The sequence below is a fragment of the Calliopsis andreniformis genome, chromosome 4, assembly GCF_051401765.1.
Source record: "Calliopsis andreniformis isolate RMS-2024a chromosome 4, iyCalAndr_principal, whole genome shotgun sequence".
Classification (NCBI taxonomy): Eukaryota; Metazoa; Arthropoda; class Insecta; order Hymenoptera; family Andrenidae; genus Calliopsis; species Calliopsis andreniformis.
This window is the reverse complement of record NC_135065.1, coordinates 6,602,171-6,623,079: the sequence shown is the minus strand read 5'-3', so window position 1 is coordinate 6,623,079 and position 20,909 is coordinate 6,602,171. Positions and strand designations below refer to the sequence as shown.

General features: G+C 34.3%; 2 non-coding genes across 2 annotated transcripts; both read left to right on the top strand.

The window, feature by feature from the left end:
• Positions 1–7,650: 7,650 nt before the first annotated feature.
• Positions 7,651–7,723, top strand: Trnat-ugu (transfer RNA threonine (anticodon UGU)). Its single transcript has one exon. It is a non-coding gene; the product is annotated as a tRNA-Thr (tRNA).
• Positions 7,724–14,709: 6,986 nt separating this feature from the next.
• On the top strand, positions 14,710–14,782 carry Trnat-ugu (transfer RNA threonine (anticodon UGU)). The gene has a single exon. It is a non-coding gene; the product is annotated as a tRNA-Thr (tRNA).
• Positions 14,783–20,909: the final 6,127 nt, after the last annotated feature.

Sequence of the window (20,909 nt, the reverse complement as noted above, 5' to 3'; positions counted from 1 at the left end):
GCAATTTTTGTTAGCATTCTTGGTTACCTAGACTTTTGGGAGTTTGAAGGATTTGGTAATCCTAGCTTCAGATGACAAATTTTGTGATTCATGTTATGGAGATTCTTGTGGAAGTGATAAGAAAAAATTCCTAGTATTTCCCTAATTGCAAAGGTAATCGAAAACTAAGGTTTCCTATTTCTAAATATTTCAACAGAGTTTTATTTGCAACTTATGAACAAATTAAGCTATCATTGTTGAACTTAATATTAGTGACTATTCTTTTGTGCAGTTTTTGAGAAAATTTATGCACTCGAAAAAAGTCTGTGAGTCATTTGTATACTAAGTACACATATTTATAATATTCTAAAATATGTGAAACGTGTTCATCAATCAAAGTATATTACTGACATAAATTAATAAAAGCAAGTCAGTTACTTCTATAGGTTATTACAGTTATGCATTTTGTTTCATTATAACAATTGTGTCTTGGCAATCAGAATTATACCCTCAACTACGAACAGAATAATGTATATCAATAGTTACTTACCGAAAAGTATGATAAAAATATGATGATTCGTCTGCTGGGACATCCATGTCAGCGCAGGAACCACTTTAGCACAGAATTATTCCATTATTTCACGGTTTAATTAATATTTTGTGAGAAAAAAGGACGAACACGTGAACCATCCTGGGGCGCCAAGTGCAATGCGCTCTTGGCGTGGTCATGTGACCCGCGTCTGCGCAGAACATTCCTGCGCGCGCATCGGCGGCAACTTTAAGTGGCATAAATACATATTCTGTCTCTCAAACAGTTCATATTACTCTAAGGGTTCCATGCATTGATTTTCTAACTGTAATTTGTGTGATATATTATCATTATATGTATTCTTAAGCTTTCTCAAAAAATAAAAGTGTCTGATATGGCTTTTTTGTTAGACAGCTTTCGACGAAAAATTAACAATGTTTGAGCTGTTATCATTTTATGAAAAAAAATCGCAGGGAAATCAACCCGAGCTTAATTTATAGGGCAAAGCCTCTAGTTTCACACCCCTGAAATGAATTTTCTTGATCGTCACTATATATTTCGCTGCACGTCGAGAAATGGTAGATGGTTTTTTTCCGGACATCTTCCAAATTCGAACGTTTGTACAGAGCTTAATAAATTTTATCCGCGATCCGCTTTCAAGTGAAATCAAAGCTGAAACTCTTCTCTTTCGAACGCAACCTTAATGAATCATTTACGATTTTTTCTTCCCGAGTTATCGCACTCTGAATGAAGTAATACGCAAGCTACATCTGGAACGAAGTAGTACCCAAAGTATACTTTTTATTCAATGTTTGATAACTCAACGAAAAAAAATCGTAGATCACTCACTAAGGGCTCGTTCTAAAAGGGAGAATACCACCTTTAATATCCCCCCAAGAGAAATCGCGAAAAAAATTTATCCAGTTCCTGAGAGTCGTCTGAAGTTGTAAAACATTCGTTGAAAAACCACCCTTCCTCTTTCGGCGAATCATGAGGTGGAGAAATTTTTTCGATAAAGTTCAACTCAAGGGTGTAAAAGTAAAGACCTTTCCCTTTAAAATGAGACCAGGCTCACCTCCCTGCGATTTTTTTTTACGGAGTTACAGCAGCTCAAAGTTTGACTACTTTTTCGGGCTCTGGATCACTGTGTGATTCCGAGGCTGGAGGCTCATTTTTCATTCAGAGCGCGATATCTCAGCGAAAAAAAATCGAAGAGTGCTCGCCATGGTCTTGTTCGAAAGCATGAGGTTCAAGCTTCAATCTCCTAACAGAAGAAGTCGCGGAAAAAATTTATCAAGTTCCTGACAGTCGACTAAAGTTGGAAAATATTCCAGGAAAAAACACCCTCTCTCTCTCGTTGGGTCCTAAAGCCAAGAATTTTTTTCGAACAAGTTCAACTCAGAGATGCTATACTAGAGGCTCTCCCCTTTAGAATGAGACCAGGCTCACCTTCCTGCGATTTTTTTTGACAAAGTTACAGCAGTTCAAAGTTTGACTACTTTTTCAAACTCTGGAACACTGCGTGATTCCAAGGCTGGAGGCTCACTTTTCATTCAGAGCGCGATATCTCAGCGAAAAAAAATCGAAGAGTGCTCGCCATGGTCTTGTTTGAAAGCATGAGGTTCAAACTTCAATCTCCTAACAGAAGAAGTCGCGGAAAAAATTTATCAAGTTCCTGACAGTCGACTAAAGTTGGAAAATATTCCAGGAAAAAACACCCTCTCTCTCTCGTTGGGTCCTAAAGCCAAGAATTTTTTTCGAACAAGTTCAACTCAGAGATGCTATACTAGAGGCTCTCCCCTTTAGAATGAGACCAGGCCCACCTTCCTGCGATTTTTTTTGACAAAGTTACAGCAGTTCAAAGTTTGACTACTTTTTCAAACTCTGGAACACTGCGTGATTCCAAGGCTGGAGGCTCACTTTTCATTCAGAGCTCGATAACTCGGCGAAAAAAAATTGCAGATCACTCGTTAAGGTCTCGTTCTAGAGAGAAAGGTTCCAGTTTTAATTTCCCCTCAAAAGAAATCGCGAAAAAAATTTATCAAGTTCCAGAGGGCCGTCTAAATTTAGGAAACATTTGAAAAGAATCCACCTTCTCTTTCTCGGCATGTCGTGGTGTGCACAATTTTTTTCGGAAAAGTTTAATTCAGTGATGTAAAAGCAGAAGCTTCGCCCTTTAAAATAAGCTCAGGCTCACATCTCTGCGATTTTTTCTACTAAAATCCAGTTTCCATCGTACAAGGACAAAAATAATTCGAATTAAGACATTCCAATCATAAAATTCTATGCGATACATAAATTCCAATTCCAAATTTCTACTAAGCCAGGGTGCAGCCCCTGGCTAAACTGCACTATCATGAAGCTCTAGGAAAACACGAAAGCCCTTCCGGTTTAACGTTCCATCGTCGTTCCTCGATAATCCTAACAGGGTAGGGTACATGCACGAAATAGCTGTTTCGATGGACATAGGACAAGGAAATTCCCGCGGCAGTCCGTGTGTGGGCCCCAGCCGATAATTAGGTATCGATTTCTACGTGCCTCCGAGAATGCCTGCAATAATCGACTTCGCACGTTCCGCTATCTCTGTTGTTGACCGTGCTGCTTGGAAAACGGGGCTATTTGCTGCATTTTTCGATGCGCCCATCCGTTTGCCACTCGAGAACGACCCCATCCTACGTCCATTAATCATGAAACACGAACACAGGGCCGTGGGGCATCGGAAATGAGGCAAAAATACCGTGAAAGTGCTGAGCATAATTCAACGACCAGTTACTCTACCTAGGGGAATATCGCTGAAGGAAACGATTTGTTGGCGATCACGGATTATCGTGATGATACAATACGATGAATTAACATCGATCTCATTCGCATCCTTGATATTTCTCCTCTGAGGATATCGAGGGCTCCTTTCTCCTTTCCTCGATTTTTCTGCTACATTACAGGCGAGGATCTCTAACGTTTTGATAACCATTTTTATTCATTCTTTTTATCTAGAGATTCTCTAGAGATTTTTTTTTTGAAAAATTCCCCCAGGAGAAATTTTTAAAATTGTATTAATATGGGAATAGAATTATTCGTGTCAGGGCTTACGTTGTATTCAAAGTGTTAATAAGAAACTGAAAAATTATTGTTGTAAAAAATTAAATAATTGTGAGCAATTGTAAAGAATAGTAACTTCGTTGCATTTTATTTGAAATACTCTAACCATTATTAACTATTCATATTTAACTGAATAATTGTTTTTAAATAGAATTTTGAGCCTTAGATATTAAACTAATTCAGCTAGTTCTGACGTATAACTGGTTATAACTTACCAATGACTCTCAATTATGCAGTTCTCTGCACCGTTGTTAGGTCGAATCCGGTGATCTGTTTCGTGAGGTTGCGGAACATGCTTGTTACGCATGTAACAGCAAACACAGTTGACCATGCAATTAATCCAAACTGTTATCGTCATCTACCACGTTGTATGACACATAGCTGCTCTCCCTGCGTCGATTTAGGCCTTCTAATGGAGTAAATACGTAGCACCAGAGGGTGTATCCATTTCTGTCGCGTGATTTACTCTAGAATTAATTTAGTAACTGTGCAGTCGCGTTCAAATATACATCCGAAAATGAGATATAATTATAGCTTTACATATAATACAATTATATTCTATAAAAAAAATCAGTATTCATCTAACAAATACTTTTATTCTAAATGTGAGAAAATTCAAAGCTACTGAAGTAATAAAACATTGACGTACACAAAATTAATGAAATAAAAAGACGAGAATAGAAATGCTTTGCTGTTCCTAAAAATATATTAGCGAAAAAACTGATGCTTTTTTTAAAGTAACATTTCAGTATTTAATTATATCTGTTTTATTCAATATTCTTATTTTGGAAAATATTAAATGCTAATTAGTTTGTGATCCTGCATTCGGTATTCTAAATGAAAAGATTTTTCAAAGTTAGATGGAATAAGGGTGCAAGGGTAAAAGGAACTTGACGTGACGTCTGATCATTTTTGTGTCTTGAAAAGTGATTGCACTCAACGAGCTGCATATTTGCATACATTATTCTTATCGTGGTAACTACTTAAACAGGACTAACTCCTTTACATTTTTATTTACTTGCGACATAAAAAAATAACAGTAAATACTTATATCAGGACTTGTCGTATGATTATGGTAATGTTTTATGATTTTATATTTTGGTACTAATTAGAGGAATATTTGAAAAATTATTAATTAATTGAGCGATCATTCTGAAACATGTATGATTTTATTTAGCAGAGACTTGTAAAATTAATACAATTCTAGAATATAAGAAAAGAAATAAGCTAAAGAAGTTTGTAGTCTATCTACTTAAACATTTCATAGCAATAATTTAAATACCATAGTTAAAAAATGAAAAAGCAAATATATCAAATTTTGTCCCGCGATATTTTAAAAGCTGATCTTCACATTACAAGTATTTTGACATTTTAAAATGTGCTTGACATTTTGACCTATCGATTATCCTCTTAAGTACCATAACTCCTACGTTACTTAAAATTTCAAGTTGCACTCCATCGAATGAAAAATTGAAATGTGTTTTACGATTAAATTTAACAATATGTTCAATAACATTCTTGTAAAAAATCATAAACATTCCTTTCAAGTTTTTAGTCAAAGTAAGTACTTACATAAATACTCCATTAGATAAATAATTTATAAGAATTGTTTGAAATCATAATGGAATAGAGAACAAGGATATTAGAAATAATTTCATGAAAGGACGCTACTTCACCTAGAGCATTAACTTTCTCATTAAATACGAGAATATGAGAAGAGATCCAGTAAAACCAAAGTTCATTTGTGTCCACAAATCGTGAGTACATCAGCTCAAGAATATCGATTACAAAAGTCTTGGATCGATCATCCCCCAGATAGTTAACCAACTTCGTATTGTCACGTCCAATCAAAAACTTGTTGCCAGAGGTAATAGATCCTCCCACGCAGAACACGCTGAATCCAGACGTCACGACAATTCCCCTCCCTTCTGCACCAACGATCGTTCCACGTGACTCTACATCCAAGGGAGAAATTACGCGCGAAACGGTTCCCTTTCTGGCCGAAAATCCCCGCCTGAATCGACGCTCGCGAGCGGCGCGTCTGAAGAACAGCCAGGTGGTGTCGGTCTTAAAAGTTAATTGTAACGACGGCCAGAAAAAGCGGCCGCAGATGTTTCGAATGCGAATTTTCCTTTCTGCCGAGCAGGCCGTGCCGGGGGATACGGAAGTTCTGCAGTTTCAGTGAAAATGATGGGAGTTGGGTGAAGTTTCAACGCGGCTGGATTACGCCTCGCGGAGCTGAAACCGAATTGGAGGAAAAGGGGACTGATAATATCGCGGATCGCTCTTTGATAATCGCACGAAGCGAGTGAACGTGGATATGAACGTGGTTGGTGGTGAACGTGGGAAACAATGGGTAACATCTTCGATGGTAAATGTGAGAGAAGATGATAGGTTGATCTATTAGACGGGGAAGAAGGATTACTTTGTTATTGGAAGATGATGTTAGATTCTTGATAGAATCAAGAATTTTTTGTCTGCATAAATAGACTATAAAGGGTGTTCAACGATAGGTGTCAGAAATTTTAAGAAACAATTTTATAGATAGTAAGACAAAATAAGAAGAAATTAGAGGACGAAAATTAGAAATAACTAGAGGTTTCGTTTTTGAATTTCTTGGTTGAACATCGACTGGTATACGCGAAGTCTGTGTCTGACGTGACTTATTCTACTGACACCGCTGCGTCTGCTCTAGCTAAGCACGTTGGCAGTAGATTAACTCCTCGTGTCAGACACGTTTCTTGCGCATTTTAGGTGCACAGTAGAACCTCGTTTAAGCAGAGTCTCAGTTATTCTGTCTTTCTTATACAATGTTAATGTTGTGTGAGCCTTTCAGAAGCCAAACTAATTAACCCTACTTTTTGCAATAATGTATTTTTTTTATCATATCTCCTTTGTTAGTTACATCTTGTCTTTAAACATTAGAAACTATTAGTATCAGTGTATTATTAAACACGCTCGTTTGCTCGCCCACCCATTCACTCGTTCACTCACGCGAAAAATCGTTTTCCATTTAGCTTCCCATTGGAGATATCTGGTTTGTAATGGTTTTGTGATCATTTCAATTTATAGTAATTTTTATCTTATTGTAGCATGCAGAATAATTATTTTTAATCTTTTGCACTGTTATAATACCAATTATGGCAATTTTTACTTGGTATAATACTAACTATAGATAAAACACATTAATTTGTTTTTAATTCTTTTTTAGTGAGTATCTGTAGAAGAAAGTAATTTAATTTAAAGATGAGGGTATTCATACTTGCAAAAATTAAAGATATTATGTTAAAAATGATTAGATTACTGTTAAGTAATCTTGGTGGAGGTTAATAAAGTTATGTAAGATCTCGGAACAAGCACAGTACATCAACAGAAAGTATGGAAGTTCCCGTCTACTATTTCTTATTGCTGATCGTGAGCAGAGATAACGGGTTACTTTGCATAAGAATCTCCTTCCATTACGCTTTATGAATCAGTGAGAATAATCTTCTTATATCAAATATTTTCTTTGGAAAAATATTAAAAAAGTATTTTAAAAATTGTTAAAAGAAATTTTGTAATTTTAGCTCGACATATTTCACGAATTTTTAAGCATCAAAATTTTATTGTACATAATACATGAGATAAAATTGACACAAGTTAAAAGTTAGCACGATACTATCTTTTAATTGATTAAATTAAAAAGCATATATATTCAGTTAAAATTTTACTCTATTTATGATTCTTACTAAAAGTGAATAGACTATAAATCATATTGCATCGAAAAATACAGATACTCTAATTTTTAAAATAAAAAGGTTTCATAGAAACATATTCACTTGACTGTCTACCCTTAATTCAAAGCAAATTTTTCTTAGTTTTCTACCTATCTAGAAATTATTACAGAAGATAATTACATATTTCTAAGCTAAAAATTTAATTAAACGACGTATGGTAAATTTTGAATGAACATTAATACCAAAAGGCGTAACGTTACATTAAAAATTTGAGCCACTCAGGGCACGGATATATCCGGTTGTGCAAAAGAAAAAAAAACTTCAACAGCCTCCATAGCTCAGGGGTTAGAGCACTGGTCTTGTAAACCAGGGGTCGAGAGTTCAAATCTCTCTGGAGGCAAATTTTTTCTACAATTCTTCTATGCCTTCTCATACTTTTGATGATAATATCACTGGCTATGCTTTGTGATAAGAAAACTGTGTAGACAAACGTTACACATAAAAGAGAAATAAAATTCGTAGCGTAGTAACTGCGTAAATTACATTTTTATGCGAGACTTCCCTGAATTAATTAAGCATTTATCTTGACTAAAAGTAAAGACTGCTTTTATAAAAATTCTTAAAAGATGAAGTACATTTTTATTACAAACTTTACTGCTAAATTTTTTCACTCCCTGTGTAGTTATTCTAAATTAAACAAAATTTGATCTCCAGTAGTAACGATACTCCTAATCTTCACAAATTCGTTTCGTGCAATTTTAATTTATTTTATTATTTATTCAATTTATACTATAATATTAGTTTTCTAATTTACATTGTATATGTTAAGGAGTACATAATAATGCCTCTCAATATCCCCCAAAAATACTGTCAAAAAATGACTGTCATCGTCCCTGTATAATAAACTATTCCAATTGGTAGAATAAATAATTGATCAAGTTTCCACATTCATCTTTAGCCTTCGAATTTTCCCCTTAATCTTCTCTGCACAATACCCTGTGTCGATTAAATTAAGTTCATCGTATTTCGCGTAACAAAAGTATAAAACACTCAGCTCAGTCGAGGGTCGATAAATTCGAGTAACAAAAGACACAGAAGTTAAATTATAAGTTACTTTAACGTTAACCGCTTTAGCATTGTTACAAGTCTCCTGCCTTGGAGCCCAGCTCGCTCGATAATATAAGGGCACCGTCTATCCACCGATACGTGCTGGAAATTATAGGGAATTTCGAAATACATTGTTCAGTTCACGTGGAACAGGGCCGCTCTCACAGCACGTCCATGTTATTACCGTCTTGTAAATTTAACAAGGAGTGATATATCCGCTTCCTTTCTACGTCGACGGTAGTTCAGACAATGCATCTCACCGTCAGACTGGCTATTTAAATAGTCAATGAGGAAACATTTATTCTTCATTAACAAGATGGCTAATTAAATACAGAGAATTTCTATTGCATTATTTTTCTCCTACAAAATTCAATATGTTTAAAATACATCTAATTACTGTCTACTGTAAAATTATCTTTGGAGCGTATGGTTTTTAGATGTGATGAACGATTGAAATTATGATTATTTAATTATATAATACTTTTGGTTTAAATATTCTGGAATTAAAATTAGCTTTAAAATTAGCTATCATTAATGTGTTTGCTTTTCTTACTTATTTTACATGGAAGATTGAATATGGTCGATGTAATCATTATAATAAACGTTTCAGTATTTCTGACTGCTGTCGATAATTCTAAAATCGAAATTGTTAAACTTCAATTATCCATATGTCACAGATGAGGCTGAAAGCAATTATAGTAACTAGATAAACGCGACAGCGGTATTGAGTTCATTAACGTACAATGTACAACTAATAATACAAGCCATGTACATACTAATAATGAACGACAGATGAGAGCTGGAGGGAACTACGTCACGTGTATTGCATGTACGCAGTATTGTACTTATTAAAATAAAATTTAAGAAAAGACATTAACATAGAGTGTTCTTCATAATTAATCGATCTAAAATAATGCTATAAAATGTGGTTTACAAATGTGATCTAAAAATTTAAAAAAATATCTAGTATCATAGTTTTAAAAGACCTTAGTTTTGAGAATAGGAAGAGGGTCGTAAAAGAGAAAGTGTCGATGGACAAAAAACAGACCCAATGGCTGGGCGATGGGCCTATGCGTCGTCGATGGTGCTGAGAGCGTGGTGGGAGGGAGAAAAGGGCATTAAGGATTTTGCCTGGCGAAAAGGCAGACAGTGTTGTGAGGAAAGTCGAGAGTGCCATCAAGAGGGAAAAGACTTGTATTTTAACGTGTACAGTATTGTCACCTAATATAATCCTTAATCTTAATAAATATTATTATAATACATAATACTACAAATATTTAAAAAGCACAACATAACACAGCTAACTTTAATTGTGTTCAAGTGGCAGATTCTTTACTGTCACATTAAAGAGTGTGTATTAAAATTATATTAGTGCAATAAGTATTACCATCGTTAAAGAAAGGAATGAAAAGTGTTTCTTGATGTTGATAAAGGTCCTATTTTAAGGGGGTAATTAATATTGAAAATGTTTTGCAATTCATTTATTAAGACAAGGGAATCGTGGAACAGCGGGCGATAATTTAACGCGAAGTATGTAACGCAGTTTCTGGAGAATCCAGCCGATTTGGTCTAGTTTCCTCGAACCCGCATGCCGCGGTCTCTGATACGTAGTTGGAAATTAAAGTGAAATTCGTGTTAGTTTGCCTTCCACGCCACGGCGAAAGATTCCCACATAACCCTCTCTAATATTAGTCTAACGAACCTGTAGTCACCCCCATTTGTGAAAATTCTCTCAGCCAGTGACGAGATTCAGAGAAAACCGAAAGCCACAATTTCTGGTCAGCCCCCCTCCGAATTTACGAATTTTAGAAAAGAGCTATCTTTAATTAATCTTACTTAGCAAAGTTATTTTGGCAAAGTTAATATTACTTGGTACATTGGAAATATTTTGAAAGTGGGATTTGCTAATTTTAATTTGCAATAATTTTTAAATATTATTATAGTAACTGAAATCACAAGAAAATGAATATATTAAATTTCTATCTTATTTTTTTATTAATTCTGTATTGATTAATTTTTTAATTACGTGTATTAGAACTTTAACTACTATTTTATTAATATTCATATGCAATGTTTTAATATGGAGTATTTGTATGGAGAAGTAAATAATGTTGTTACTAGAAATGATTAAAAATTAAGAATTTTTATTTAGTATTGCTTAGAATAGAAATTGCTGAAGGCTACATAAAAACACGGTCTATAAATGTTGAGATAACGCTTCAGTGAGCGCAACAGACTACGAGATAAAACACGATAAGATAAATTACTTAAGGTGACCTATATTAAGGTTTCGTTATTTTTCATTGCAAATTTTCTAGTTCATTGGAAATTCGTGAACGTGATGGGTTATTAAAATTAATAAAATTAATAATTCTCTACTCCTCTTTTCAAATTATTCAAATTATTAACCAATTTAAATCTCGATTTATTACAATAAGTTATGATTAAACATCACTCAAACCTTCAAAAGGAAAATTAATTAACCATAACTAGACTGCCGATTTTTATGCAATATCATATTTTCATAAACAGCTAAAGAAAGAGAGAAAAAATAAACATTTCCTTCACCTTTCAAATACTGAGAGTTTATGGGATTTATTAGAGTGAAAAATTCGTAAAACTGCAATAAGGTCAAAAGTTTCAGTCAGCTTTTAGTAAGGAAAATCTGAAAATATAATTAATAGAAGAGTGTAAAACGCATCATTATTTGAATAAAAATTATTTCTTACACGCCCAAACAATCAGAGCACATTATTAATAAAAAATAGATATCAGTAAAAATTTTAATACAATAATCGTTAATATTGTTACACATACAACGAATAAGCTCACCTAAACGTAGAGTCTGAACAAGTATGAATTACTGTAGGTACCTAAATTATTTTCTCAATACTAAATACCTTTCAAATACTACAATTTGCAGTCTATTTTTCACACTCTCTATATCTTTACAAATTATATACAATCTATACCTTTCTATACATCTCAAATGTCCATAAATGCATAAAAATCCGCCGTCTAACCGCAACTAAAACCTAGTAGAAACAGTACAAAAAGTACCTAAATTATTAAAAATGAATAAACCACCCCAAAAACTCATAACACTATACCACCCTCCAACACCATACCAAACCCACTCCAAAAATTAAAACCCACATCAAATCTTTCTCCTCCAACGCCTAATCCAACTACTCATCGAAATCCTTACAGTCTACTAACATAACAAAAAGAAAATAGAAAACCTCGCAGGAAGCGCCCTCGATTTTTCCCTCAATCCGAGGTCTCTGCGGGCGCAACAGTCAGCTGAGAGGGTTCGCTACACTGGTACACTGCTACTACACTGCTACAGGTCCTTGGACCTGTATCCAGACAATATCCATGGATCCGAAATGGTCGGGCAGCGTGTACAGCCAGCGCGGAACGATTTTCATCGGGTCTGGGGTGGGCGAGGTGGATTAGGGCCGAACTCGGAACGGTTTGTTGATTTTGCCCCGTCGAAAACGACGACGATTTGTTCGCAAACATTTGGTTTCCCAAGCCATGGCACTCGACAGTTCCCGTTCGTTCCCATTTTTCCTTCCGAGCCGGCCCTATTCCCTTGCAGGCAGCGCTGTCATTCCGTTCCTCGCCGCAAGGCAGCCCTGCCTGCTTCAACCCCCCACGCCAGGGACGCGGCGTGTCTATAGGGGCGATTAAACACGGCAGAAATGGGGCACGGCGGTGTGTACACGTACACACGGCTCTCTTCGAATCCTCCTCGATTTGTTGGACATTGTGCGCTGCTGAGGCAAGGCTGTTTACGTATCGTACTTATTTCGCTGACGCTTCGCGCGGCCCTCGCCTCTGCGTTTATCAAATTAAAGATTCAGCGGGCAAAAGGCCACTGGCGGGCTCACGTTCTTTCTGCTGTCTGACAAACTTGCATGTGGCTTGGGTCTGCGTTTTCTTTGCGAAGAATAAATAAGTTATGTGCGGTGGGGAATTTATGGAGGTGCTTGGGCGAACTTTTGTGTCACGGGTTGCCAGCTTTTTGGTGGAGAGATTGATTGCAGGTGGGAGAAAATATGAAAGGGGATCTTAGATAGTAATGTGAAAGGGAAATTGACCCTTGGTCAGATTTGGTCTGAGTATTTTGTGGGTACAGATGACGAAAAGGAATTAGTTTTTCTGGATTTTGGATTCGTGTTATTGTCTAATCATTCTTTAGATGTATAATGATATATAAGGTGAATGTCCCAGTAACTGGACAACCTTTTTAGCTATTTTTATATACTTCTAGATACTTGAGATGCACCTGAGTAACTGAATGTACTGAATATTTTATGATACTATTTCAAAATGAAATAAAATTAGCATTTGTGTTCAGATACTAGGACATGATGAGCTATTGGGACACTTATGTTAAATTTGGCAGAAAAACTATTTTTAAAGTATGTTTAGGGTGGGTCCAAAAAGACTCAGGGTCGAGCTCTTACGTCGTGGCAATGAGGGTTAAGAATAAGACTTTGTTTGTTAATTGTTATAGTTATATAGTGGTAAAATGTAGCTGGAAATGTGGAAATCGAATGACACATTTATCTGCAGAAAATTAATGGCAAGGATCAGAACATGGAGAGTCAGTGATTATCATAGCCACTGTGTGGGTAGACTACGCAATGTAGAACCTCACCACAGTGTCTGAGAAGTGGTGATAGCCTCTGTTTTCTTTGAACGCTTTAATTAACAAATGAAGATTAGTTTTTGTCTTATTTTGATCTCTAGAATCAACTTTTAAAGTTACTTTCATAAATGCAAAATTCATTTACTATACACTCAAGGCCTGATGCAAAGTACAAGTTTGTATAAGATAAGTAACATCTTTTTGAAATTAATTTATTAACTGATAATTCATCTTCGTCTTATCAAGAACGAAACGTCTTATCAAGACAAAATTAAAAATAATTAAATTAGTGCTAAACCATGCATAGTAAAGTATTCTCTCATTAACTTGGAGTAAATAAAAATTCGTTTATCTAGCTTCAAATTTAATGAAAAATATTCTAAAATAATTTTAATTATTTGGAGAAAAGAAAAGTTCGTTTATTTAACTCAACGTTTAATTTTAAAAATTCATTTTAAAAACGTTTATTTAGCTATTTATTTAGTAATACTACAGATATAGTAAATTAATTTCTCCTTAATTATTTTGAAATATAAAATCTTAAATTAAAATGTTCCTAGCCAAGCAATGGTCCAATTAACAAATTTATCACTCTTAAAATATGCAACTATCTGACAAAAAGTAGATACTTTTACAAGGTCTGTACTAGCTTGATAAGAATTACATTTTCTTGAGAATATTTAAAGGTCAAGACCTAACACTGCTGTTCAGTTAAATATTATTCAAGTAAATGCAAAGACTGTCTTCAGTGTCTCTCACGTTTAGAAGTATACTCGATGAGAGTAAAGTGTGTCGTAATTGATTTCCTTTCTTTCAAGTCAAAATAACGAAAAATCCTCTGTAGAAGAAGAAAGAGTAAATCGAGGATGATGCATGGTGTATGCATAATAGATGAACCGCGTCGCTGGAATTTGCTTAGATAACATTATTATCGCTGAGTACTGTAATTACCATGTAATAATGCAATTAGGTAATCGCTGACGCGATCTATGTACAATTTGCCTAGCGTGAATCTCGTCAGTCCACTTAAGATTTAATTATTACATGAAGATGGTACATTTATCGATTAAGATTGACATTCAAACAGCCAGAATATCATTTATATTCACGTGTGATCTTAACTATCAATCTACCAATCTGTCAATCTACAAGCTTTAGTTATTAGATAATAATGTTATAAAACAAATATCCAAAGAAGTGAAATTATTTTACATAAGATTATGAATATCTAGGAAAAAATATTAATACAATACAACTAATCATTAATATCACTTATTAGATCATTCTTTATTAATCAAATTTTTTTATTTAATTATTAAGAAAAAAAGAATTGCCTATGTCTAAAATATTAAAATTATATTTTAGAAATTCATACACAATATGTTTTTAGTTTAAATAAAATTAAATATCTTGCATTGCATTTCATAAATGCATATGATTTTAATTTATGTATACTAAACAAGCGAAGATTTGGGAATATTACTCCTGTTCATATGCAAAAGTAATTTTTTAATATACTATGCAAATATTTGAGATCATTAAAGAATTTACAAGAACTTACTATCACATTAAAAATGAATCAGGTTCTTCTACGCTTTGAAAAGAGAGGAAACTCGTGAGCCTCCATAGCTCAGGGGTTAGAGCACTGGTCTTGTAAACCAGGGGTCGAGAGTTCAAATCTCTCTGGGGGCAATCTTTTTTTTTCTTTCTTTAATTTCACTCCAAACATAATTTTCAATTAAAAAAAAAACAAATTATTAACATAAAGATTAATCATTTCTAATTTTATAATCTAAAAGAGTAAATAACTTTCAGTAATAACGCGAACGTACAGTCAATGAGATTCTTTACTCTCTCCGCATTTCAGTATTCATAAATTACCGTACATGAACTGAAACTATAAATAAGAGCCAGAAGCAAATTAATCTGCGTATTAATACCTAGTGAACGTGTATGCACCATGCACAAAGAGCAGTCGCAATAACCGATTCGCTGTTCAAAAGCAAATGAAATTTCTACACATTTGCTCTACGATTTCGTATGAAATTAATGTCCCTCCTGAATAAGGACAATCGCGTGCACAAATATTTGTGACAGTTTACTGAATTCCTCGCTGCCGTCGCAGAAATCCTTCTCCCCGAACCACCGATGCACCGCTATCGATCATGACGATAAAACGCGGTGCAATCTATCCGTGGACAAAAATTTTCCCCTCGCAGTTGTCCCGTTCCAAGGAAAATAAACGCAGAAAAACGTTTACCAGCGGGAAAAGTTTAGTCAGAATTCGACAAGAGAAAGAGAAGGCCATTGCATTTCGTGTTTGGAACCCTTCTTCGTTATCTACGAATAAAAATACGCAGCCTTCAAAACTAGGCAGCATACATTATTTAACCTGTGAATGCGCGTATAAAATAATAGCGAAAAGAAAGAGAGCTTGAAATAAACTGACATTTTTTCGACTATGAACAGCATACACGAAATTTCCTTGCCTCGAGTCGGAACAGAGAGAAAATTTTAACGAGGCGCGTAGTTTTTATTTTTTCTACATCTAGACCCCAATTTTTCATAAATTAATGTTTACCAGGAACGAAAGGTAAGCGGGTCACCTTCGGGCTGCATCTCCTTAACGTAGATCAAAGTAACTGTATGCAATAGAGCTATTACTGTTATCGTAGTTAAATATTTTTAGAGAATTCATATCTTTCATTAAAAAACATTGAAAACCTGCTACAATGACTTGATTTAATTTTAATTGGTGAAATTCTTAGTTTCTTGGAAATTCAGTTAATTACTAGAAAGTAGTAAGTCACGTTTATTTTATTAATAGAAATTTAGTGTTATTCACTTTTGTGAGTTTAAGTTTAACAATAGTCTTAAGCTGTAGCCCATTTTCTGTACTTATTTGTTAATCTAATTGTATAAATCACATGATAGTAATTATGTAAATCATATGATAATGAAGGAGTAAAAATAACAGTAATGATAATCCTAGTATCAACTCGTATACAATGCTATACACAGTTTAGTACAACTTGGAAAGCAATCTAGATAAATTTTGTACAACAATGTATTTAAGAGATAGTAGGAGATCCAAATTGAAGCACAATTATCAAAATATGTCATAGGACAATTTGTGCTGCAATTTGGATCTTTTACCACTCCTTAAAATATCATAGACTAAATTTGTTACAGTCTATATACATTGAGAAGACCCAGAATTGATTAACTCTAAAAGCACTGTACTTAACCTTTGGTCCCTTATGCAACCTTCATCTTCTCTATTTTATCGTTACCTAATTCTTCTCAATCCAGCAAGATAATAGGTAAAAATATATCTGACGTTTATAACTGGGAGGAATGAACGATTCATGAAAAAATCTGCGAGTCATTTTACGTTGTTCATCTGTTACCATTTCACAAGGTTCTCTCGTGATTCGTTCAGACAGCGTCTACAACCTACAACGAAGGTCTTTCGCAGCCGCGTGTTCAGTTGAAAGAGTTCACCGAGACAATGCACTTCTATAAATCTAAATAAACGATGACAGAAAGTAGGACGGTTAATGCAACGAAATTGACGCGTGACTTCATCGCGTTTCAATTTCACATCGTTCGTGCAACCATATTTTCCTTCGACTTGTATAAACATTCGAGCTGATGCGAGCCCCTTCGATGATCTAGCAGCGATGGGTTTGAACGTACCAGAAGTATAGTAGAATCTTTACACTCACAAACATTCCATCAAAAACGTGTAGATTTTATATAGTTAATTGGTTACGATAAATGTATTACTACTTGCACGCAGTTTTGGTTTGGTCTTTGTAATAATTGAAGTGTTACTGTACTATCGAAATAGCTAGAGCAAATTATAATAACAATTTGACACTAACTTTCTTGCCAAAACTTAAAATAAATGTAGACACCGCTATATATCTACAATAAATTATAATTTTAAGTTTGAATACAAATTTTGAACATTTACTATGGATAAGTGATTTTGATGAAAACTATACAGTGTATGAGATGAAGAAAAAAATGTTTAATATTTAATTATTTTATACTTCAAAGAAAAAAAATCGAAATTGAACTTGGACAATATAAGTTTTGGACAACTCTTGGAAAAATTAGATACAATTCTTGAAAAAAATATACTGCTGAAATTAAAATCTGAATTGAAATAAAATAACTTTAAAAAATATTAACTTCGAAGTTCTTATAAGAAATTTGTTCACAAAAAATTAAAATACAGGTTCAGTTTCCAAGAAACTTATTTCTGCTCTATGATTTCTTAAATTGATTCACGTTATCAATTTCACAAATTTTATAAATTATGCAGTCAGTGTTCATAGTTTCTCTCCTACTTTTATGAAAGTCTGTACACTCAAATCGGCTAATTTTCTACTAACATTCGTAGCATAAAATTTGCCTGCTAGTCCGATCACGTACAAAGATAATTCTGCAACAGTGGCAAAACGACTTGACCGCAATTAATGTTGCTCCAATTTCTATTCCACGTTCAAGCGACATGCAACATCTAACAGTCATAAAACGGAGCATACAATTTCTACGTATGAAAAAGTAGACCAGCAACGTTAGAATGGCTGCAATTGCTAAATCACATTGCCAAAGAACTCAACAGTACAGTGGATTATACCACTTAATGGCAAGACCAGGCTGAGAGTTCATCGGTGAGACATCAGTGACCTAATACAAACTCTATTAATATTCGCCCATTTAAATAGCAAATACACTGTTCACAGATATCGATCAACTCAACAGGTTTTTCGTTTCCTTGTTTCTTTTTTTTTACACAAATTTTTTAACATCACATCAACTGCATTTTGGTTATCAGCGACGACTATTGTAGATAGAAATGTGTCTGTTATGATATGAGTGAAGAATATTTTAAGATTGTCTCCTCCTTAAAAGGTAAATAATATCGTATTAAGTTCTGCGTTTGGAAGCAATCTGAACACACATTAAAATTCATACAGAATGGAACTAAACAAAGTGATAAAAGTCATTGGCTCACGTACAATAAACGCCAATAAGCGTTAAACCAACATATTAAACAAACGTGACCACATTTTCACACAGTGTACTCGAACCTTTCGACCTGAAATTAACATTCAACACAGCAACAGCTCGACTCCATCTCAATACAAACGTTTAACGATATGAAGACTAATTCGGTTCTCAGCTCGTATTTGAATATCATTAAAGACACGATACAGAAACTCTGAATTAACTGTGAAGAAAAACTACACTTGCACGACGAGGCAGGTGTATGTCAACGATGACAAGTCAAGGAGAAAATTAACACGAATGTTTCAGTGGCCACAAGCAACGAGTGCTGTCGACGAATCAGCCAAGCACGCGTCATAGATGTCTGTGTGCATTATCTGTCGGTTAATTTATCGATTGGTGATGCACAGGAGACTTCGAACAGTAGGAAACGTGCCGAAGCTATTTCACAATACTCTACGCGACTGTCCAACAATTTATCGAAATCCAGGGAATCTCGTCACGAATTGATCACCAGCTGCCGCTGATATATCTTTCAGCGATCTAATTCACTGTTACGAGCGACCTGATGGTAAAATAGTAATTATCGTGCGCGAAGGGAGGCTGGTTGTGAAACCAGATTGATGGAATTACAGTGACCGTAACAGAAAATTTTGGATCTAAATACTAACAGAAATACCATAAAATTTCTACAAGGTAATTTAATCCTTTATTTAATGGCACGTAAAACTAGAATATTTTCCAAAATAAATAAATATATACATTTTAAGAGTGAAAATTATTGCAATGTTATTTAGAATTACAGCATTTTGAGAAACTAATATTTTATATGTGCGAAAGAATAGCGATGTTAAATATCTTTTGCCTGAGAAATTCCCCAAAATTAGTTAATGATACCAATACGACAAATAAACATAGAACTATGTTCCTCTGAGATAAATAAAATATGTCAATTCACACTTTTTTAACGATCACTGTACATTCCTATTTTTCCTAAATGAAAGATTAATGATTCACCAACTGCTGTTTAATTATCACAGATCTACAAAACCATCTTGATAAAAATGAACCGCAGTCCTGCGCTTTAAACGAGATTCTTATCATAATTTTCTACAGGTGATTTTTTATTTCAGCACACATTCAATGCAACTAATTAAAGACAACTGAATCTAACCACGAAATTGACTCTCAGGCTCCGAGTAATTAAAAATGTTCTATCTAATTTTATGAAAGCTCATAACTTGGTGCATTCATACTGGTTTCTTTAACGCTGCGTTTTGATCGCGAGCCAACATTTCATTGCGGCAGAGCTTATAAAAATGGCGACCAAAAGTAAATTCAGATGAATTCTTTGCAGCGAAAATATACGATCGTGGGGGATTCTTTTTCATATGAAAGTCTAGATATATATAATAATTATATCTTTATCATTTTTATAATTAAATATTATATAATAATTGGCTCGAGGTGTTCGTTAATGAGATGGATGTGTATTGCACATCGCGGATAGCGTTTAACGACATTAGTCTACTGTCGTGTTTGATGTATGCGAATGATGCTCAACGATGCACGGTATTCAGGTAATTAGGAGTCCTGTTACGAAGTTGCAAACTGCTCTGTAATGATATAACTGGCAGAATCATGGCATCGAATTTAACCGAATATTGATGGTATCAATGTAACTTGTTCTGGGTAAACTGATATCGTTGCGGTACACTTTAAAAGCTTCCCACAGAGTTCGGGGAAGCCTTTGTTAAGAGACTCAAACAACAAGTATATGTTGTCAACATAATTGGTTGATCAACGATGAACGTTATTAATTAGTAAATTTGATAATGACAATATTAACAAATTAATCCTAATTATAATTCTACTAAAGGGTTTTAGCCTTAATTTTAATAAACTTTAATCCTCCATGAATTATTTTAACAAAGAACATATCTTTCTCTAAGTTATAACACTGGAAACAACAAAATTTTACTCTAATATTGATGAATCGTGAAAATAATAGAAATTTATGTTTTGTAAATCTGGAATTTTAAATATATTAGTACCAAAAAAGGTCTAAGATCAGAACGCATATTAAAATTCATAAATTTGGCTTGAAAACCACTGTGGAACTTATTGCACGAAAAAATGCTCAGCAGAATGGAATTCGATACGAAATACAAATTTTCTCCTTCAAAGAACGTTCTTGGATCCTTCCTAGAGGAAGAATCGCATCGACATCAATTCATGCTGAAAATAGCAGGGCAAATTTTTACAAACATCAGGTATGGTGTGAATAGATAAGCAAGAATTTACGACAGCTTCGATCATTTCGAATATTTCCGTCCACGTTTGTAAATTGCGACGAAGCTGTGTCGTGCTGCAATATCGAATGACGTATTCCAGAAATGTGCTTCAGAAACCAGCACTCTTTCTGTCCAATTATTTTTGTATCTATAGGAACTATAACAGGAATTCTTCTCATCCAGTCGCACGTGCTTCCTTCTTTCATCCCAATCATACCCCTCTATTTTTTAGTCTTCACCTAGATGTCAGTCAGAAAATAAGAAAACTATAATGGCTACTGAAATGCTACCTCAAAAAATTGCAATAATCTATGCAAAGTGAAACCATAAAATGGAAGACTTAGTTCACTTATTCAGTCTTTTCTTCAATGGAGTTGGATACAATTTTAATGTTCGTGGAGGTAATATTTATATCCCAATCACAAATATTACATTATCATAATTATAGGTTAATATAAACAATTTATTATAGCGCAAGTGTGCTGGTTTTTGTTCAGGAGTGT